The sequence below is a fragment of the Rhinopithecus roxellana genome, chromosome 7 (genome assembly GCF_007565055.1).
Source record: "Rhinopithecus roxellana isolate Shanxi Qingling chromosome 7, ASM756505v1, whole genome shotgun sequence".
Lineage (NCBI taxonomy): Eukaryota > Metazoa > Chordata > Mammalia > Primates > Cercopithecidae > Rhinopithecus > Rhinopithecus roxellana.
Window position 1 is genome coordinate 64,531,604 of NC_044555.1, and position 24,580 is coordinate 64,556,183.

A 24,580-nucleotide genomic window follows, 5' to 3' on the forward strand; every position below is an offset into this window, starting at 1 on the left:
AGCTAAATAGTCATGGAATATGGCTTTCCCATTCACTTCCTGTGCAGAAGAATACACCTTGAAGAGGAAAGAGGTCTGGGGACATGAGTTTCGTTGGAGGACCCTGGTTGGGGAACCCAGGAAACAGGCAGTTGTAAAAGATGTGCTGGATTCTTAATAGGAAGTAGCTGTAAGAAAACTCAAGTCATATAACAAGCTTTATCACTCCTGGTAACATGAACCACCATGAGGACCAAGCCCCTTGGCTTTGTGGTTTAACAGGGTTTATTAATAAATCACAGATGGGGCAAATCTATTCTGCCAAATCAGAGTATGACCCCAGGAAATGTGAGAGGGCAAATTCAGAGCAACCTAGGTGGCATCACTGGGAATGGCAGACTCAAGTTAAAATTAGGGCTGAAGTCAAAATCTAGCACTATGGGATTCAGTGATGTGATTCACTCAGTCAAAGCAGGGATAGAACATAGTCCAGTCCCTTCCCATCATCCCACACTACCTCCTCATTTAATCTCCTGGCCTCCCCTTCATCTGCCTTCACTCTTCTGTCATCCACAGCTAAAGCCAGCTGCTGTCACTGGGCCGTGGGAAAAGAGAAACAGTGAGGGTTGGACAGACACTAGGAGCACACAGTTTGGCAAGTGAGGTTATTTCTTACTTGAGTTATCATAAAGCAGAGCCTGAAACAAGTATTCGAGAACAGGTAGTTTGTTTGGAAGGGCATTTCAAAGAGCAGGAGTGAGGGAGTGGGGAGTATGAGGCATGGATATAGAGAAAGTCAGTACAAAGCATGAGTTGTTGGGGAACCATTCTGCCAGAATTCCCTAGGAAGCATGCGGAAGACTTCCCAAAAATGTCCATCTTAAAGATGGGAGGCAGGAGCTGGCTCCCATCCTTCATTGGCTGAGGGCTGCCCCTGTATGTGTTGACATTCCTGAAATTCCCAGCTGGGCATGTAGTATCCTCGCCTCATAAGTGCCTTGGGGCAGAGAGCGAAGGTATGGTGCTTACTCATGGTGAGACAGGTGAGTCTAAGCTCACACAGAGCTTTCCACCCCAGTCAGCTCTGGAATTAGAAGTATGACCAATAGGATGTGTGACAGGGTACCAGACATATGTACTACAGTATGTAAGTCTACCAAAGCGTAAGAGAACAAAAAGATATCATACTCTCACTGGGGAGCCAAAAACGAAGGGAACTTGGACAAAAGTCCTCAGAAAATAAGTTGGCATATAATTATTCAAACTGACAAAAGTGAGGAGGCTTAAAAGAAGAGTTGAGGAGGATTACAGGGAGTTGGATGGGATACTGTCAGAAAAAAGGGAAGAAATCTTTCTGGATAGCCAGCATCCTGAGCATTAGAATGCACTTGATACGTGAACCAGCAGAGATCTCAACATGGGGTGATAAAGGAGGTGAGACTACACTGTAATGAGATCTTCTGGATCCAAACTTAATAAACCTTTGTGGGCAGGGACAAGGATGCCTTACATAGTATTGATTTCAAAGCTATACCAAAGCCATGCTTTTGTGAGAGTGTTTGGAAAGCTTAGAGTGCTTGAAAACAGGGGAGGCTTGAGCTGGAATCTTGATTAGACTTTTGGAGCTATATGCCCTACACAGCCAGAGTCTAGACATTGTCATTGCCACTTCTACCTGCAGCAAAACACCTTGGGAGTAGTCAAGGATCTCTGAGGCACTGCAAGCTCAAACCTTCCTTTGCAAGAAAGGAAAGCCCCTCTGTGGCATTCATACTGTAAATACTTAACTTCTAGAAAGAGCCTGAAGATTACAAGCTTCACAGATTAGTAAGATGAAGTCTGTAAGGTTGAACTAATTAAGTATATGAAAGGATAATAGAAGATATGTATAGGAAAGACCTACTAAGTGACCCATTAGAAATACACTGATGCCTCCCAGTACCACAGTCTTAAAAGTTAATAGTGAACTTTATACAAAGTTATAGTAAACATATATTATTAATCTTCTCAGTGTTCCCTCCTCTGGAGAATTGACTCACTTCCATTTTATGTGGTTTTGGTGGTATATTAATCACAGTGCCTTACTCCGTGCTCACCTCCAGCACCACCATCACATATTCCAGACACAGGGGTGATCATGAAAGAATCAGCCATCAAATACCTCCATTCCTCAGGTCACAGTGATTAATTCAAGAATGAATGTGTGACTTAAAGAGGAATAATCAAAGTCTTCACTAAAATTCAATATATTGATGCTGGCAGATAAAGAATGGTGAACCTTCTTAAGAATAAAGCATTACCGGGGGGCGGAGCAAGATGGCCGAATAGGAACAGCTCCAGTCTCCAACTCCCAGCGCGAGCGACACAGAAGACCGGTGATTTCTGCATTTTCAACTGAGGTACTGGGGTCATCTCACTAGGGAGTGCCGGACAATCGGTGCTGGTCAGCTGCTGCAGCCTGACCAGCGAGAGCTGAAGCAGGGCGAGGCATCGCCTCACCTGGAAGCGCAAGGGGGAAGGGGATCCGTTTTCCTAGCCAGGGGAACTGAGACACACAACACCTGGAAAATCGGGTAACTCCCACCCCAATACTGCGCTGTAAGCATACAGGCACACCAGAATATATCCCACACCTGGCCGGGAGGGTCCCACGCCCACGAAGCCTCCCTCACTGCTAACACAGCAGTCTGCCGCAATCTATCCGCAAGGCAGCAGCGAGGCTGGGGGAGGGGCGCCCGCCATTGCTGAGGCTTAAGTAGGTAAACAAAGCCGCTGGGAAGCTCGAACTGGGTGGAGCTCACAGCAGCTCAAGGAAGCCTGCCTGTCTCTGTAGTCTCCACCTCTGGGGACAGCGCACAGCTGAAGACCAACAGGGGAAGTAGCAGGAGCCGGTGCAGACGCGAACGACTCTGTCTGACAGCTTTGGGGAGAGCCGTGGATCTCCCAACGCGGAGGTTGAGATCTGAGAACGGACAGACTGCCTGCTCAGGTGTGTCCCTGACCCCTGAGTAGCCTAGCTGGGAGAAATCCCCCACTAGGGGCAGTCTGACACCCCACACCTCACAGGGTGGAGTACACCCCTGAGAGGAAACTTCCAAAGGAAGAATCAGACAGGTACACTCGCTGTTCAGCAATATTCTATCTTTGGCAACCTCTGCTGCTGATACCCAGGCAAACAGGGTCTGGAGTGGACCTCAAGCAATCTCCAACAGACCAACAGACAGTCCTTCTGACTGTCAGAAGGAAAACTATCAAACAGGAAGGACACCTATACCAAAACCGCATCAGTACGTCACCACCATCAAAGACCAGAGACAGATAAAACCACAAAGATGGGGAAGAAGCAGGGCAGAAAAGCTGGAAATTCAAAAAATAAGAGCGCATCTCCCCCTGCAAAGGAGCGCAGCCCATCGCCAGCAACGGATCAAAGCTGGTCAGAGAATGACTTGGACGAGAGGAGAGAAGAAGGCTTCAGTCCATCAAACTTCTCAGAGCTAAAGGAGGAATTACGTACCCAGCGCAAAGAAACTAAAAATCTTGAAAAAAGAGTGGAAGAATTGACAGCTAGACTAATTAATGCAGAGAAGATCATAAACGAAATGACAGAGATGAAAACCATGACACGAGAAATACGTGACAAATGCACAAGCTTCAGTAACCGACTCGATCAACTGGAAGAAAGAGTATCAGCGATTGAAGATCAAATGAATGAAATGAAGCGAGAAGAGAAACCAAAAGAAAAAAGAAGAAAAAGAAATGAGCAAAGCCTGCAAGAAGTATGGGATTACGTAAAAAGACCAAATCTACGTCTGATTGGGGTGCCTGAAAGTGAGGGGGAAAATGGAACCAAGTTGGAAAACACTCTTCAGGAAATCATCCAGGAGAACTTCCCCAACCTAGTAGGGCAGGCCAACATTCAAATTCAGGAAATACAGAGAACGCCACAAAGATACTCCTCCAGAAGAGCAACTCCAAGACACATAATTGCCAGATTCACCAAAGTTGAAATGAAGGAAAAAATCTTAAGGGCAGCCAGAGAGAAAGGTCGGGTTACCCACAAAGGGAAGCCCATCAGACTAACAGCAGATCTCTCGGCAGAAACTCTACAAGCCAGAAGAGAGTGGGGGCCAATATTCAACATTCTTAAAGAAAAGAATTTTAAACCCAGAATTTCATATCCAGCCAAACTAAGTTTCATAAGTGAAGGAGAAATAAAATCCTTTACAGATAAGCAAATGCTTAGAGATTTTGTCACCACCAGGCCTGCCTTACAAGAGACCCTGAAGGAAGCCCTAAACATGGAAAGGAACAACCGGTACCAGCCATCGCAAAAACATGCCAAAATGTAAAGACCATCGAGGCTAGGAAGAAACTGCATCAACTAACGAGCAAAATAACCAGTTAATATCTAATGGCAGGATCAAGTTCACACATAACAATATTAACCTTAAATGTTAATGGACTAAATGCTCCAATTAAAAGACACAGACTGGCAAACTGGATAAAGAGTCAAGACCCATCAGTCTGCTGTATTCAGGAGACCCATCTCACATGCAGAGACATACATAGGCTCAAAATAAAGGGATGGAGGAAGATCTACCAAGCAAATGGAGAACACAAAAAAGCAGGGGTTGCAATCCTAGTCTCTGATAAAACAGACTTTAAACCATCAAAGATCAAAAGAGACAAAGAAGGCCATTACATAATGGTAAAGGGATCAATTCAACAGGAAGAGCTAACTCTCCTAAATATATATGCACCCAATACAGGAGCACCCAGATTCATAAAGCAAGTCCTTAGGGACTTACAAAGAGACTTAGACTCCCATACAATAATAATGGGAGACTTCAACACTCCGCTGTCAACATTAGACAGATCAACGAGACAGAAAGTTAACAAGGATATCCAGGAATTGAACTCATCTCTGCACCAAGCAGACCTAATAGACATCTATAGAACTCTCCACCCCAAATCAACAGAATATACATTCTTCTCAGCACCACATCGCACTTATTCAAAAATTGACCACATAATTGGAAGTAAAGCACTCCTCAGCAAATGTAAAAGAACAGAAATTATAACAAACTGTCTCTCAGACCACAGTGCAATCAAACTAGAACTCAGGACTAAGAAACTCAATCAAAACCGCTCAACTACATGGAAACTGAACAACCTGCTCCTGAATGACTACTGGGTACATAACGAAATGAAAGCGGAAATAAAGATGTTCTTTGAAACCAATGAGAACAAAGATACAACATACCAGAATCTCTGGGACACATTTAAAGCAGTGTGTAGAGGGAAATTTATAGCACTAAATGCCCACAAGAGAAAGCAGGAAAGATCTAAAATTGACACTCTAACATCACAATTAAAAGAACTAGAGAGGCAAGAGCAAACACATTCAAAAGCTAGCAGGAGGCAAGAAATAACTAAGATCAGAGCCGAACTGAAGGAGATAGAGACACAAAACCCTCCAAAAAATCAATGAATCCAGGAGTTGGTTTTTTGAAAAGATCAACAAAATTGACAGACCGCTAGCAAGGCTAATAAAGAAGAAAAGAGAGAGGAATCAAATAGATGCAATAAAAAATGATAAAGGGGATATCACCACTGACCCCACAGAAATACAAACTACCATCAGAGAATACTATAAACGCCTCTACGCAAATCAACTAGAAAATCTAGAAGAAATGGATAATTTCCTGGACACTTACACTCTCCCAAGGCTAAATCAGGAAGAAGTTGAATCCCTGAATAGACCAATAGCAGGCTCTGAAATTGAGGCAACAATTAATAGCCTACCCACCAAAAAAAAGTCCAGGACCAGATGGATTCACAGCTGAATTCTACCAGAGGTACAAGGAGGAGCTGGTACCATTCCTTCTGAAACTATTCCAATCAACAGAAAAAGAGGAAATCCTCCCTAACTCATTTTATGAGGCCAACATCATCCTGATACCAAAGCCTGGCAGAGACACAACAAAAAAAGAGAATTTTAGACCAATATCCCTGATGAACATTGATGCAAAAATTCTCAATAAAATACTGGCAAACCGGATTCAGCAGCACATCAAAAAGCTTATCCACCATGATCAAGTGGGCTTCATCCCTGGGATGCAAGGCTGGTTCAACATTCGCAAATCAATAAAAGTAATCCAGCATATAAACAGAACCAAAGACAAGAACCACATGATTGTCTCAATAGATGCAGAAAAGGCTTTTGACAAAATTCAACAGCCCTTCATGCTAAAAACGCTCAATAAATTCGGTATTGATGGAACGTATCTCAAAATAATAAGAGCCATTTATGACAAACCCACAGCTAATATCATACTGAATGGGCAAAAACTGGAAAAATTCCCTTTGAAAACTGGCACAAGACAGGGATGCCCTCTCTCACCACTCCTATTCAACATAGTGTTGGAAGTTCTGGCTAGGGCAATCAGGCAAGAGAAAGAAATCAAGGGTATCCAGTTAGGAAAAGAAGAAGTCAAATTGTCCCTGTTTGCAGATGACATGATTGTATATTTAGAAAACCCCATCGTCTCAGCCCAAAATCCCCTTAAGCTGATAAGCAACTTCAGCAAAGTCTCAGGATACAAAATTAATGTGCAAAAATCACAAGCATTCTTATACACCAGTAACAGACAAGCAGAGAGCCAAATCAGGAATGAACTTCCATTCACAATTGCTTCAAAGAGAATCAAATACCTAGGAATCCAGCTTACAAGGGATGTAAAGGACCTCTTCAAGGAGAACTACAAACCACTGCTCAGTGAAATCAAAGAGGACACAAACAAATGGAAGAACATACCATGCTCATGGATAGGAAGAATCAATATCGTGAAAATGGCCATACTGCCCAAGGTTATTTATAGATTCAATGCCATCCCCATCAAGCTACCAATGAGTTTCTTCACAGAATTGGAAAAAACTGCTTTAAAGTTCATATGGAACCAAAAAAGGGCCCGCATTGCCAAGACAATCCTAAGTCAAAAGGACAAAGCTGGAGGCGTCACGCTACCTGACTTCAAACTATACTACAAGGCTACAGTAACCAAAACAGCATGGTACTGGTACCAAAACAGAGCTATAGACCAATGGAACAGAACAGAGTCCTCAGAAATAATACCGCACATCTACAGCCATCTGATCTTTGACAAACCTGAGAGAAACAAGAAATGGGGAAAGGATTCCCTATTTAATAAATGGTGCTGGAAAAATTGGCTAGCCATAAGTAGAAAGCTGAAACTGGATCCTTTCCTTACCCCTTATACGAAGATTAATTCAAGATGGATTAGAGACTTAAATGTTAGACCTAATACCATAAAAACCCTAGAAGAAAATCTAGGTAGTACCATTCAGGACATAGGCATGGGCAAGGACTTCATGTCTAAAACGCCAAAAGCAACGGCAGCAAAAGCAAAAATTGACAAATGGGATCTAATTAAACTAAAGAGCTTTTGCACAGCAAAAGAAACTACCATCAGAGTGAACAGGCAACCTACAGAATGGGAGAAAATTTTTGCAACCTACTCATCTGACAAAGGGCTAATATCCAGAATCTACAAAGAACTCAAACAAATATACGAGAAAAAAACAAACAACCCCATCAAAAAGTGGGGAAAGGATATGAACAGACATTTCTCAAAAGAAGATATTCATACAGCCAACAGACACATGAAAAAATGCTCATCGTCACTCGCCATCAGAGAAATGCAAATCAAAACCACAATGAGATACCATCTCACACCAGTTAGAATGGCAATCATTAAGAAGTCAGGAAACAACAGGTGTTGGAGAGGATGTGGAGAAATAGGAACACTTTTACACTGTTGGTGGGATTGTAAACTAGTTCAACCATTATGGAAAACAGTATGGCAATTCCTCAAGGATCTAGAACTAGATGTACCATATGACCCAGCCATCCCACTACTGGGTATATACCCAAAGGATTATAAATTATTCTACTACAAAGACACATGCACACGTATGTTTATTGCGGCACTATTCACAATAGCAAAGACTTGGAATCAACCCAAATGTCCATCTGTGACAGACTGGATTAAGAAAATGTGGCACATATACACCATGGAATACTATGCAGCCATAAAAAAGGATGAGTTTGCGTCCTTTGTAGGGACATGGATGCAGCTGGAAACCATCATTCTTAGCAAACTATCACAAGAACAGAAAACCAAACACCGCATGTTCTCACTCATAGGTGGGAACTGAACAATGAGATCACTTGGACTCGGGAAGGGGAACATCACGCACTGGGGCCTATCATGGGGAGGGGGGAGGGGGGAGGAGGGAGGGATTGCATTGGGGAGTTATACATGATATAAATGATGAATTGATGGGTGCTGACGAGTTGATGGGTGCAGCACACCAACATGGCATAAGTATACATATGTAACAAACCTGCACGTTATGCACATGTACCCTAGAACTTAAAGTATAATAAAAAAAAAAAAAAAAAAAAAAAAAGAATAAAGCAGTACCTGGAAGAAAGAAAAGCTGGAGAGACTGAAAGATACTGTTGGGTCTCTGGATCTAGCCATGTCCTATACTACAAGTACCTTCAGACTTGCCAGTTTTGGGACTAATAAACTCTCTTTTTGCTTAAGCTAGTTTGACTCGAATTTATATGATTTGCGGTGGAGAAAATGTCTAATGCAGTATTTACTGAGCACATAATGTGGGTTATGCTAGGTGTAATTGGTTGAAGGTTGGCTCCCAAAAAGACATAGCCGCATCCCAGACACTATATTTGAAAAAGGGATCTTTTCCAGTTAAGTTCAAAATCTCAACATGAGATCATATGACTATCTGGATGGGCCCTAAATCCAATGATGAGCATTGTTTTGAGACACACAGATTAAAACAGACAGAAGAGGAGAAGACACAGACGCACAGAAGAGGAGATCGTGTGAAGATGGAGGCAGAAGTTGGAATGATAGAGTCACAAGGAATGCCAACTGCCACCAGAAACTGGAAGAGGCAAAAAAGGATACTCCCCTAGAGTCTCCAGGGGGAGAACAATTCTGCTGACACCTTGGTTTCAGACTTCTGGCCTCCAGACTGTGAGATAATACATTACTGTTGTTTTAAGCCACCCAATTTGTGATAATTGGTTATGGCAGCCCTGGGGAACTTGTGTATTATGTTAGTGATTTAAATTTGAAGAGAAGGAATTATTGCTCTGCAGATAGTGGCATAAAATATTATTTATTATTTATTTTAAAAATAATTGTTATACAATAATTGCTTTAATGGAGGGGCATGTAAAGTGATGTAGGAGTGAAGAAGAATGGCTCATACAATGACGTCACATGGTAGAAACAGAACTATGTAACAGTTAAAAGAACTGCCTAGATTCAAATCCTAGCCCACTGCTTACTCCACTGTAAATAGCTGTGCATCCTTGGGTAAGTTGACTAGAGCCTCTGGGCCTCAGTTTCCAAAACTGTAATACAGGGTTGGCAATAAGGATTTTTTAAATCGGATTTTTCTAAGTTAAATAGAACAATATATGTAAAGTGCTTAGAATAGAGCCTACTAGGCAGGTATGCAGTAAATGCTATTCAGGAGGAACTGCCCTGTAATGACGTACTCTGTATCAGAGATTCCCCACCAGCATGCTGCAAATGGATTATGGATATGTCTGGTTAGAGGACTAAAAGGAGAGATCTAGAGAAATTGGAAAATACTGGGGATACCACAGTAAAGGAGAAGCTTGTGAAAGAGACCCCATAATGTTGTTATGAATTTCTGGGGTTATTCCAGATCTGCATATGCATGGACATGATCCTAAACACAAATAAGGAGATAGACCAATGTACAAGTCCAAGACTGGCCACTTCCTTGTGCACACATGAGAGAGAGCTGAACTATGTTGCAAAGGCTTTAAAAACAGGACTGACATTGACAACACAACTCAGAGAAGGCTAATCAAAACTTGCAGCCTGAACATACAAGTTGACTGCCTGCTAAAGCAAACAAACAAAAATAGCAACATTCTCCACAGGATTTAAATAAGATCCAGGATATAATAACATCATATGCAAACATTTAGGATGCAATCCAAAATTACTCAGTGTACAAAGAACAAAGATATAATACTGAGATAGCACATATGCTAAAATTTTGAGACTAAGACTTTAAAACGGCTACTATTAAAAACTCTAAGAAGTAAAGATAAACATGCTTAAAATGAATGGAAATGTAGAAAGCCTCAACAGCAACAACAAAAAGGAAACAAAGAAGCAGTGGAAGTTTTAGAACTAAAAAATACAATAACTGAAATTTTACAAAAACCTCACTGGATGGGCTTAACAACAGAATAATTAGGAATTAAGCAATCTGCATAATAGACAAAAGATTTAAAACAAAATGAACAGAGCCTCAGGAACCTACGTGACAATACCAAATTGTCTAATAATTATGTCTTCAGAGTCCCCAAAGAAGAAAAGAAAGAATTCTGTGTTGAAAATTGTTTGAATAAATACTGGCTGAAAATTCCCCCAGTTTGATAAAATACATAAATTTATAAATTCAAGAGATGAATGAACTCCAAATAAAATAAATCAAAAGAAATCCATAGACAATGGCAGTATAATGGAACTGCTGAAAAATAAAAACAAAGAAAAAAATCTTAAGAAAGAAACCCCTCAAAAGTGGAAAAGCAGTACTTTACTTAAAGGGGAACAGTGATTTCAATGACTGTGGATTTCTCCTAAGAAATCATGGAGACAAGAAGGAAATGACAGTATTTTCAAGTACTTGGAAAACAAGCAAACAAACAAACAAACAAACAAACGGTAAACCCAGAATTCTATATCAAGTGAAAGTATCAGGAATGAAAGTGAGCTAAAGATATACTCAGATGAAGGGAAACTTCATTGCCAGAAGAATGATTCTAAAATAATTGCTAAAGGAATTTCCTTAAATAGAAAGGAAATAAAACCAAAAGATAATTTGGAACAGTAGGAGAGAGGGAGGGAGAACCAGAAATGGTACAGTAAATAACACATGCTTATTTATTAATACTAAAAATATTTATTTGCTGAGAAATAAAATTGACTATTTCTCTCCTATTGAGTTTTTAAAATATGTTTGACAGTTTAAAGCAAAAAGTATAACATTGATAGAGACTTCAATGTTTTTATTGCAAAATATGAGAAAATTACAACATAAATGTGAATGGGTAAAGGACCCTATATAGTACTAAGTTTCTATATTCCATTTAAAGTGACAAGATACTGGTTCTAAGTAGACTGGGGAAAGTTAAACATGTACATTCTAATACCTAGAACATCCAGCATATACAGAGACATGGTCAGAAACAGAATAAATGTATTAAAATGTTACTGAAAATATACAAATAAATAAAAGAACATAAGCCAGGAGAAATGAGAATGGAAAACAGAGGAAATAAGCAGAAAATAATGAAGGGGTAGAAATCAAAACTTAACAATGATTACATTAGATGAAAATGGTCTAAACACAGCAATTGAGAGATGGAAATTTTCAGAATTGATTTTCTAAAATTTTCAAACTATATGTTGTTCACAAGAAACTCACCTCAAACATATTGCTATGTTCAAAGTAAAATAATAGAAAAGTGTATACACTAATCAAAAGAAAGCTGGACTGAATATACTAACATCAGGTAGACCTCAGAGCTAAGAAAGTGACCAGATACCAAGAGAGAAATTACATAATGATGAAAGAGCCAATTGCTGAGAGAGCATAACAATACTAAATATGTACGTATATGCATCTAAAAGTAGAACAACAAAACACATGAAGGAAAAACTGACTAACTTGAAATGACAAATAGACAAGTCCACAATTGTAGTTGAAGACATCAACACTCCCTTCTCAGTAATTTATAGACCTAGTTCACAGAAAATGAACAAGAATATAGGAGGACTCAACAACACCATCGACCAATTGGATCTAATTGACATTTTTAGAACATTTTACCTAAAAACAGCAGTATATACATTATTTTCAAGTAAATATGGAATATTCACCAATGTAGACCATATCTTAGGTTATAAAACAGATTTTTATAAATTTAAAATGTTTGAAATCATACAAAGTATGTTCTCTGATCACAGTGGAATTCAACTATAACTCAATAACAGTAAGATAAAAGAAAGCTTTTCAAACACTTGAAAATTAACCACACACTCCTAAAAAATCTATCAGTCAAAAAAATGTCCCAAGGAAAATTAGAAAATATTTTAAACTAAGCATAGATAAAAATACAATATTCAAAATATGTGGGATACAGCTAGAGCAGTGCTAATAGGTAAATTTATAGCATTAAATGCTTATATCTGACAAGAATAAAGGTCTAAATTAATTAAGCTTACACCATAAGATTCTAGAAAAAGAAGTACATAATTAAGGCAATGCAAGCAGAGGGAAGTAAAGAAAGATAAGACAGAATCAATGAAATTGAGAGCAGTAAACCAAAAGCTGTTCTTTGAAAAGACTTATGGAATTGATAAATCTCTACCAATATTTACGAAGAAGTAAAGAAAGAACCCAAATTGCCAATGTTAGTAACGAATGAAGGGATAATACAAAAAAAAATCCCATTGGCATTAAGAAGATAATAAATGAATACTATGAAGAACAACCCTACGCACATGGATTTTACAATGTAGAAGATATGGACCACTTCCTTGCAAACCATGAATGACCAATATTCACCCAAGATGAAATAAATAACTTGTATAAGAAGTAACACCAAGTATATACAATCTCTTCTAGAATATGGAAGCGTATGAACACTTCCAAATTTATTTTGTGAGGCCAACATTGTTACACTGATATCAAAACCAGAAAAAGGCAGTACAAGAATAGAAAAAAGCAGACAAATATTTTCATGAAGAAGACACGAGCATCCTCAAACGGTATTAGAAAATCAAATCTAGTAATATAAAAAAAGAACACACTACAATCAAATGAGTTTTAAATTGGGAATGCAAACCTGGTCCAATATTCAAAAGTCACTCAATGCAATCCACCACATAGATAGTCAAAAGAAAAGAAATCATATGATTTTATCAATTGATGCATAAAAGGCATTTGATGTAAATGACGAGTTGATGGGTGCAGCAAACCAACATGGCACATATATACCTATGTAACAAACCTGCACATTGTGCACACATACCCTAGAACTTAAAGTGTAATAATAAAAAATAAAATAAAATAAAAAGCTGAAATTTAAAAACTACCATTTCTATATACTCTAAAAAAAGTGAAATACAGTCCCCAAGTTACCATGATTCAACTCACAATTTTCTGACTATATTATAGGCTTGTTAGGATGTGACTCCATCATAAGTTGAGGAGCTCTTTAAAACTTATAATGGGATTATGGTTTATATTGAATGTGTATCACTTTTGCGCCATCATAAAGTCAAAAGTTTGCAAGTTGAAACATCATAAATCAGGGACAATTGTGTTCCTAACATTAACGGCATTTTCAATTTATGATACTTTTTACTTATGATGGGTTCATTAGTATGCAACTCCATCATAAGTCAAGAAGCAGCTGTTCTTATGTGTAAATCACACAAAACCTGTACACAAATGTTTAGAACAGCTCTATTCATAATCACAAAAAACTGCAAACAACCCTAATGCACTTTAAAAGGCATAAAAAAAACCAGTGTTGCAGCCATACAATGGAATATTATTCAGCAATAAAAAGGAATGCACTATTGATAAAATAAACAACTTTATAACTCTGAAAGGCTGAGTAAAAGAATCCAGTCTTAAAAGGTAACAATCTGTATGATTCCATTTTATATGACATCCACTAAAAGACAAAATGATAGTGATAGCGAATAGATCAGTGGGTGCCAGGGGTTAGAGGTAGCGGCAAGGAGTGGCTACAAAGAGATTTCATGACTGAGTCTTTTGGCTAATGTAAATGTTCTTTATCCAGATATTGGTGGTGGTCACATGAATTAAAACATGTGTTAAAAGTCATAGAGGGCCGGGCGCGGTGGCTCAAGCCTGTAATCCCAGCACTTTGGGAGGCCGAGACGGGCGGATCACGAGGTCAGGAGATCGAGACCATCCTGGCTAACACAGTGAAACCCCGTCTCTACTAAAAATACAAAAAAACTAGCCGGGCGAGGTGGTGGGCGCCTGTAGTCCCAGCTACTCGGGAGGCTGAGGCAGGAGAATGGCGTAAACCCGGAAGGCGGAGCTTGCAGTGAGCTGAGATCCGGCCACTGCACTCCAGTCCGGACGACAGAGCGAGACTCCGCCTCAAAAAAAAAAAAAAAAAAAAAAAGTCATAGAAATACATGCCCCCCCCCCAAAAAAAAATCCATTTTACTGTATGTTAATCTAAAAAATAAAATTTGAAAAAGAAAAGATTAAACAAGAGGATTCTGGGAAGATGACAGAGTAGAAAGCACCATAAATACGTTTCCCCAAGAAGACAATAATTGCACTAGCAAACTCTGTGTGATGTAACTATTTTGGAACTGTAGAGTTTATTGAAGGCTTTTAACTTTCAGCGGAAGGCATGAGTGGTAAACTGTGGTTAATTTCAGCTCTTAGCACAGTAGTAGCTACCCACTCTCAGCCTTGTGGCAGTCATCTGTGCATTTTCCCTGGAACAACCTGTACATAGCTTGCAGTGCGCGGGATACGCCTAAGAACCCAGCCCTCCAAATACTGAGGATCTGTGCTCGGATTGCTGATTGCTATTTCTGATCATAGAAACACAAAGAGGTGGGACGCCACTGTTGTTGCACCTTCCCACATTGTTGCAAGAGCCTCCCCCTCTAGCTAAAATGACTTCCAGGAGATTTGAAGTGCTGGCACCCGTTTTTTCTCCCTTCATTTTTCTCTTTTTCCTCTTTGTAGAGCCAGCCACTAAAGGCTAAGATATTCAGGCCGGGTGCAGTAGCTTACACATGCAATCTCAGCATTTTGTGCGGCCATGGCAGGAGGATCACTTGATTCCAGAAGCTCAAGACCAACCTGGGCAACATAGTGAGACCCCCATCTCCACAGAAAAAAAAAAAAAAAAGAAAGATTCACAAGCAACTATGTATATGAGAGAGATTAGAAAGTGACTGTACATGCCCAGGGAAAGGTGCAGGCTCACAAAAGGCTTGGGAAGATCTTAAGTTTACACCTCAGGCTGATCCTTGGCACAGAGACAGAATGCAACAATTAAGAAAGAAAGAAAAAAAATAACAAAAATAACGAATCCTCAGAAAGGGAGGGGATTTGATTTCCAGAATTACCACACTACTAGATTCAAAAGTCTGGATTTCAACAACAAAACTGACAAAGTATGCTAAAAGAGAGTAAAGTGTGACCTATTCAAAGGGGAAAAAACTAAGCCAATGAAAACTGTCCCTGAAAAAGAGCAAATGGCAGACTACTAGACAACTACTTTAAAATAACTATCTTAAAGATGCTCAAAGAACTAAAGGAAGATACGGAGAAAGTCAAGAAAACAATGTGTGAACAAAATGGGAATGCCAATCAAGAGACAGAAAGCTGAAAAAGAAACCAAAACAAATTGTGGAGTGGAAAAATGTAATCACTGAAATTAAAAAATTCACTAGAGGACTTCAAAGGCAAATTTCAGAAGGCAGAAGAAAGAACCAGTTAACTCGAAGATAGGGCAATGGAAATTATTCAGTCTTGAGGAACAGACAGAAAGGAGATTGAATAAGATTGCATAGAACCTAAGGGACCTGTAAGACACGATCAAATGGACCACCATACACGTTGTGGGATTTCCAGGAGAAGAGAGACAAAAAGGCAGAGAATATTTGAACAATTAATGGAAGAAAAACTCCCCAAATTTGCTGAAGGGCATGAATATAAATATCCAAGCAGCTCAACAAACTCCAAGTAAGATGACCTCAAAGACACCCTCGCTGAGACACATTATAATCAAACTTTTGAAAGACAAAGACAAGAGAATCTTGAAAGCAGCAAGAGAGAAGTGATTCATCAGATACAAGGAATCTTCAGTAATACTATAAGCAGATTTTTCATCAGAAACTTGGAGGCCAGAAGCAAGTGGGCTAATAGAGTCAAGGTGCTAAATGAAAAAAAAAGTCAACCAAGAATCCTATATTCAGCAAAACTATCCTTCAAAAGTGAGGCTGAAAGTAAGATGGTCCCAAATAAGCAGAAACTGAGGGAGTTTGTTACCACTAGACCTGCCCTGAAAGAAATGCTCAAGAGAGTTTTGCAGGGTAAAATGAAAGAACGCTAGCAGCAAGTTAATTCTCTACGAAGAAATAAAGATCTCAATAAAAGTACATACATGGGCAATTATAAAAGATAATATTATTCTAACAATTTGTAATTCCACATTTTCCCTCATGATTTCAGAGATTAATACCTTTTAAAAAATAGTCTAAAAAGCGAATGTTACTATAATTTAGCTTTATAAGTCCACAATTTGTTTTCTTCATAACCGAAGACACTAAGCATTTAAAATAATTGTTAGTTTATGTTTTGGACACAAAATGTACAAAGTTGTAATTTGTAACATCAGTAACGAAAAGAGGCAAGGATCGAGCTATTAAAGGAGTAGAATTTTGTGTGTTATTAAAGATAAGCTTACATAAATTCACTTCAGAGTGTTATAACTTTAGGATGCTGAATGTAATCCCCATGGTATCCACAAAGAAAATATTTATAGAATATATACAAAAGGAATTTAAACATTTCAGTACAAAAAAGCAAATAAACACAAAAGAAGACAGTAATGCAGGAAATGAAGAGTAAGAAATTTTTGGTTTCTATAAGGCATATAGACAAGAGTATCAAAATGAAAGAAGTAAGTCCCTCCTTATCAGTAATTACTAAAATGTGAATGGATTAAACCCTCCAATAAAAAGACAGATTAGCAGAATGAATTTTCAAAGTCCAACTATATGCTTTCCACAAAAGACTCACATTATATCAAAAAATACAAATATAATGAAAGTGAAAGGATTAAAAAATATTTTATGCAAATAATGAAAAGAGAGCAACGGTAACTAATACTAACATCAGACATAATCAACTTTAAATCAACAAAAGGTTATAAGAGACAGTACTACAATAGCAGTTGGATACTTTAATATTGCATTCTTAATAATGTATAGAAAAACAGACAAAAGGTAAACAAGAAAACAGAGGACTTAATGCAATAAACCAAGTAGCTCTAACAGACATATAGAAGACTCTACCCAACAACAACAGCATACACATCCTTCTCAAGGGCACATGGAATATTTTCCAGGATAGGCTATATGTTAGGACACAGATTAAGTTTCAAATGATTCAAGTAGATAGATATCACAAAATGTAGATTCTTGGACCACAATAAGGTAAAGTTAGAAATCAATAGCAAAAGTAAAACTGAAATAATCACAACTTTCTGGAAATTAATAATTTTAAACAACCAATGGATCAAACAAGAAATTACAAGGGAAATGAGAAAATACTGAAAAACGAATGAAAATAAATACACAGTATATCAAAACTTTTGGAACTCAGCAAAAGCAATGATCAGGAAAAAAATTTACAGATAAAAATACTTACATTTAAAAACAAAACAGATCTCAAGTCAACAACCTAATTTCACAACTTACAGAAATACAAAAAGAGTAACAAAATAAAACTAAAGGTAGCAGAAAGAAGGAAATACTAAAGACTAGAACAGAGATAAATGAAATAGATAATCGGAAACCAATAGAGAAAGTCAATAAAATCTTTAGCTAGATGGACCAAGAAGAAAAGAGAGAAGACTCAAAATATTAAAATCAGAAATGAAAGTTACTACCAATTCTATAAAAATAAAAAGTATCGTAAAAGAGTACTATCTTAAAAATTGGATAAGCTGGATCAAATGGAAAAACTCCTAGAAACACAGAATCTACCAAGACTAAATCATGAAGAAATATAAAATCTGAATAGACCTATAACTAGTAAAGAGATTGAATCAGTAATCAAAAATCTCCTGACAAAGAAAACTCTTGGAGCTAATGGTTTCACTGGTGAATTTTACCAAATGATTAAAAACTAAAAATTATTCTCAACCTATTCCAAAAATTGAAGAGGAGGCAATACTCCCTAACTCATTCTATGAGGCCAAAATTACCCTGACATCAAAGCCAAAGATACTACAAGAAGAATACAGATCATATCTCTTATGAGCACTGATGCAAAAATCCTCAACAAAATACTAGCAAACCAAATGCAACAGCTTATTAAAAAGTTTACACATTATGATCAAGTGTGATTTATCCCTGAAATGCAAAGATGGTTGAACATATGAAAATTAATGAATATAATACACCACATTAACCCTTTTCCCATTTGCCCTGAGAATATTCACTGGTAGTGCTTGCAACTGTAGCATTTATCCCAAGACAACTTTGCCACAAAATATCTCACTTTCATTATAATTTTTGTATCACTCTAATATACCAACTTTGGAAACAAAAGATGTCATACTATTTATAGCATTCTGTTTTTAGTAGTGGTATTTCCATTTACAAAATATAATAATTCTTAATCACTGAAAATGTCAAATCCTATAAAACATAGCATTCCTATGTATGATCATTCTCGAATGTTTCTTGCCTGAAGATTCATTTGATAAATCTGATTTTTCCCAAATAATAGATGATTCTGATGATTCAGACTATTTGGATGTTATTTCTGTTTAGAGATAACTCCAGGAATAGCTTTTATATTTTGTTTTCACATTAAAAATCAGTCATATTTGCTTCAGCCTCAAAGAGAGTGTTTATGTATAATTAAACAAGTGCTGGCAGCTCACTGCACTTTTTTTCTGAATGGGAAACGGGTTAACAGAATGAAAGGGAAAAACCACATGATTGTCTCAATTGATACAGAAATAGCATTTGATGGAATTCAACACCTTTTCATGAAAAAAGGACTAAAAAAACTAGAAATAGAAATAAAACTACTTCAAAGAAATAAAAGCCATGTATGAAAAACCCACAGCAAACATTATACTCAATGGTAAAAGACTGAAAACTTTTTCTTTAAAATTAGAAGTGAGGCAAAAATGCCCACTTTTGCCTTTTCTGCTCAGCATAGTACCAGAAGTTATAGCTAAAGCAATTAGGAAGAAAAATAAGTAAAAGACATCCAAATTGAAAAAGGAGAGGAAAAATTATCTCTGTTCACAGATGATGTAACATTATATTTTAAAAAACCTTAAAAATTCCACAAAAGACTGTTAGAACAGTTAAGTTAATTCAGAAAAGTAACAGGATAAAAAGTCAATGCACAAAACCAATAGCATTTCTACATATATACTAACAATGAATGATTTGAAAGGGAGATTAGGAAAAAATGTCATTTAAACAGCACCAAAAATAATAAAATGTTTAGAAATTAACCAAGGAAGTGAGAGACTTGTACAAAGAAAACTAAAAGCATTGCTGAAATAAATCAAAGAAGACATAAATGGAAAAACATCCATGGTTATGAATTGGAAGATAGTATTTTTAAAATGCTCATACTATTCAAAGTGTTCTACAGATTCAGTGTAATCTCTGTCAAATCTCTATGACTTTTTTTGCAGAAATAAAAGAAAAATTAAATTCAAAAGGCATCTTTAGAAACCTCAGATAGCCAAAACAATCTTTAAAAAGAAGAACAAAGCTGGGGGACTGGCACTTCCTGATTTCAAAACTTACTACAAAGCTATAGTAATCAAAGCAGTGTGGTACTGGCAAAAGATAGACATATAGACCAATGAAACAGAATAGGTAACCCAGAAATAAATCTTTGCATGTATGGTCAAATGAGTTTTGACAAGGATGCTTAGACCATTTAGTGAGGGAAAGACAGTCTTTTCAACAAAGCAGGCAGGGAAACCTGGATATTCATATCCAAAAAATGATATTGAACTCTTACCTAACAATGTATACAAAAATAAACTCAAAATGGATCAAATACTTAAACACAGGACCTAAAACTGTGAAACTCTTAGAAGAAAACGTATGGCAAAAGCTTTACAACACTAGATCTGGCAATGATTTCTTGGATATGACACCAAGGGCACAGACAATGAAAGAACCAAAGGAAAAATTTTTAAATGTGTATTTCAAAATATGGTATCAATAGGGTAAAAGTATTCAGATGAGAATATTTTCAAATCATACAGCTGATATGGATGAAAATACTTTCAAATTGTTTACCTGATAAGGAATTGATAACAGAGTGTATAGAAAACTTCTAAAACTGAACAACATGAATTCAAAAATGGGCAAATGACTTGAATAGCCATTTCTCCAAAGAAGACATACAAATGTCCAATAAGAAAATAAAGATGCTGAGCATCACTAATCATTTGGAAAATTCAAATCAAAACTACAATGGTGGGGGGTGACAGGCAAGATGGCCAAATAGGAACAGCTCCAGTCTGCAGCTCCCAGCAAGATCAGCACAGAAGGTGGGAGATTTCTGGATTTCCAACTGAGGTACCTGGCTCATCAAATTAGGACTGGTTAGACAGTGGGTGCAGCCCACGGAGGGTGAGCCAAAGTAGGGTGGGACATCGCCTCACCCAGGAAGCAAAAGGGGTCAAGGAACACCATCCCCTAGCCAAAAAAAAAAAAGCCATAAGGGACTGTGCCATGAGGAATGGTGCACTCTGGACCAGATACTGTGCTTTTCCCATGGTCTTCACAACCCACAAACCAGGAGATTCCCTCAGTTGCCTACACCACCAGGGCTCTGGGTTTCAAGCACAAAAATGGGTGGCCATTTGGGCAGACACAAAGCTAGCTGCAAGAGTTTTTTTTCATACCCCAGTGGCACCTGGAATGCCAGTGAGACAGAACCATTCACTCCCCTGAAAAGGAGGCTGAAGCCAGGCAGCCAAGTGGTCTAGATCAGCGGATCCCACTTCCATGGAGCCCAGCAAGCTAAGATCCACTGGCTTGAAATTCTCACTGCCAGCACAGCAGTCTGAAGTCGACCTGGGACACTTGAGCTTGGTGCGGGGAGGGGCATTCACCATTACTGAGGCTTGAGTAGGTGGTTTTCCCCTCACAGTATAAACAAAGCCACAGGGAAGTTCGAACTGGGCAGAGCCCACTGCAGCTTGACAAAGACAGTGTAGCAACACTGCCTCTCTGGATTCCTCCTCTCTGGACAGGGCATCGCTTAAAGAAAGGCAGCAGCCCCAGTCAGGGGCTTATCAATAAAACTCTCATCTCTCTGGGACAGAGCACCTGAGGGAAGGGGTGGCTGTAGAAGCAGCTTCAGCAGACTTAAACGTTCTTGCCTGCTGGCTCTGAAGAGAGCAGCAGATCTCCCAGCACAGTGCTCGAGCTCTGCTAAGGGACAGACTGCCTCCTCAAGTGGATCCCTGACCCCCATGCCTCCTGACTGGGAGACATCTCCCAGCAGGGGTAGATAGACACCTCATAGAGGAGAGCTCTGGCTAGCATCTGGCAGGTGCCCCTCTGGGATGAAGCTTTCGGAGAAAGGAACAGGCAGCAATCTTTGCTGTTCTGCAGCCTCCGCTGGTGATACCCAGGCAAACAGGGTCTGGAGTGGACCTCCAGCAAACTCCAGCAGACCTGCAGCAGAGGGGCCTGACTGTTAAAAGGAAAACTAACAAACAGAAAGGAATAGCATCAACATCAACCAAAAGGATGCCCACACAGAAATCCCATTTGAAGGTCAACAGCATCAAAGACCAAAGGTAGATAAATCCACCAAGATGAGGAAAAAAACAGCACAAAAATGCTGAAAATTCCCAAAACCAGAATGCCTCTTCTCCTCCAAAGGATCACAACTCCTCACCAGCAAGGGAACAAAACTGAGCAGAGAATGAGTTTGACAAACTGACAGAAGTCCTCTGAAGCTGGGTAATAAAAAACTCCTCTGAGCTAAAGGAGCATATTCTAATCCAATGTAAGGAAGCTAAAAGCCTTGAAAAAAGGTTAGAAGAATTGCTAACTAGAATAACCAGTTTGGAGAAAAACATAAATGACTTGATGGAGCTGAAAACCACAACACAAGAACTTCATGAAACATACACAGGTATCAATAGCCAAATTGGTCAAGCGGAAGAAGGAATATCAGAGATTGAAGATCAACTTAATGAAATAAAGCGTGAAGACAAGATTAGAGAATAAAGAATGAAAAAGAACAAACAAAGCCTCCAGGAAATATGGCACCATGTGAGAAGACCAAACCTACATTTGATTGGTGTACCTTAAAGTGACAGGGAGAATGGAACCAAATTGGAAAACACTCTTCAGGATAATATGCAGGAGAACTTCCCCAACCTTGCAAGACAGGCCAACATTCAAATTCAGGAAATACAGAGAACACCACAAAGATAATCCACGAGAAGCACAACCCCAAGGCACATAATTGTCAGATTCATCAAGGTTCAAATGAAGGAAAAAATGTTAAGGACAGCCAGAGAGAAAGGCCGGATTACCCACAAAGGGAAGCTCATCAGACTAACAGTGGATCTCTCTGCAGAAACCCTACAAGCCAGAAGAGAGTGGGGGCCAATATTCAACCATATTCTTCTTTTTTTGTTTTTGTTTTTGTTTTTTTTTTGAGACAGAGTCTCACTCTGTCACCCACGCTGGAGTGCACTGGTGTGATCTTGGCTCACTGCAGTCTCCACCTCCTGGGTTCATGTCATTCTCCTGCTTCAGTCTCCCGCGTAGCTGGGACTACAGGTGCCCGCCACCACACCTGGCTAATTTTTTTGTATTTTTAGTAAAACAAGGTTTCACCATATTAGCCAGGATGGTCTTGATCTCCTAACCTCTTGATCTACCCTCTTCGGACTCCCAAACTGCTGGGATTACAGGCGTGAGCCACCACACCCAGCTCAATATTTTTAAAGAAAATAATTTTCAACCAAGAATTTCATATCCAGCCAAACTAAGCTGCATAAGTGAAGGAGAAATAAAATCCTTTACAGACAAGCAAATGCTGAGATGTTGTCACCACCAGGCCTACCTTGCAAAAGCTCCTGAATGAAGCACTAAACATGGAAAGGAAAACCTGGCACCAGCCATTGCAAAAACATACCAAATTGTAAAGACCGTCGACACTATGAAAAAACCGAATCAACTAATGGTGCAAAATAACCAGCTAGCATCATAAGGACAGGATCAAATTCACACATAACAATATTGATCTTAAATGTAAACTGGCTAAATGCCCCAATTAAAAGACACAGACTGGCAAACTGGATAAAGAGTCAAGACCCATGTCACACGCAAAGGCACACATAGGTTCAAAATAAAGGAATGGAGGAATGAATATTTACCAAGTAAATGGAAAGCAAAAAAAAAAAAAAAAAAAAAAAAAAAAAAAAAAAAAAAAAAAAAAAAAAAGCAGGGGTTGCAATCGTAGTCTCTGATAAAACAGGCTTTAAACCAACAAAGATCAAAAAAGACAAAGAAGGGCATTACATAACGGCAAAGGGATCAATGCAACAAGAAGAACTAACTATCCTAAATATATATGCACCCAATACAGGAGCACCCAGATTCATAAAGCAAGTTCTTAGAGACCTACAATGAGACTTAGACTCCCACACAAGTGGGAGACTTTAACACCCCACTGTCAATAATAGACAGATCAAGGAGACAGAAAACTAACAAGGATATTCAGAACTTGAACTCAGCTCTGTACCAAGTGGACCTAATAGTCGTCTACAGAACTCTCCACCCCAAATCAACAGAATATACATTCTTCTCAGCACCAAAAAACATTTATTCTAAAATTGATCACATACTTGGAAGTAAAACACTCCTCAGCAAATGCAAAATAACGGAAATCATAACAAACAATCTCTCAGACCACAGTGCAATCATATTAGAACCGCACAACTACATGGAAGCTGAGCAACCTGCTCCTGAATGACTACTGGGTAAATAATGAAATTAAGGCAGAAGTAAATAAGTTCTTTGAAACCAATGCAAACAAAGGCACAATGTACTAGAATCTCTGGGACACACCTAAAGCAGTGTTTAGAGGGAAATTTGTAGCACTAAATGCCCACAGGAGAAGGCAGGAAAGATCTAAAATTGACACTCTAACATCACAATTAAAAGAACTAGAGAAGCAAGAGCAAACAAATTCAAAAGCTAGCAGAACACAAGAAATAACTAAGATCAGAGCACAACTGAAGGAGATAGAGATATGAAAAACCCTTCAAGAAAAATCAATGAATGCAGGAGCTGTTTTGTTTTTGTTTTTGTTTGTTTGTTTGTTTGTTTTTTATTAACAACATAGGCTGCTAGTCAGACTAATAAAGAAGAAAAGAGGGAAGAATCAAATAGACACAATAAAAAATGATAAAGGGGATATCAACACTGATCCCACAGAAATACAAACTGCCATCAGAAAATACTATAAACACCTCTATGCAAATAAACTAGAAAATCTAGAAGAAATGGATAAATTCCTGGACACATATATGCTCCCAAGACTAAATTAGGAAGAAGCCGAATCCCTGAATAGACCAACAACAATTACTGCCAGACAGTTTAACAGCCATATTCTACCAGAG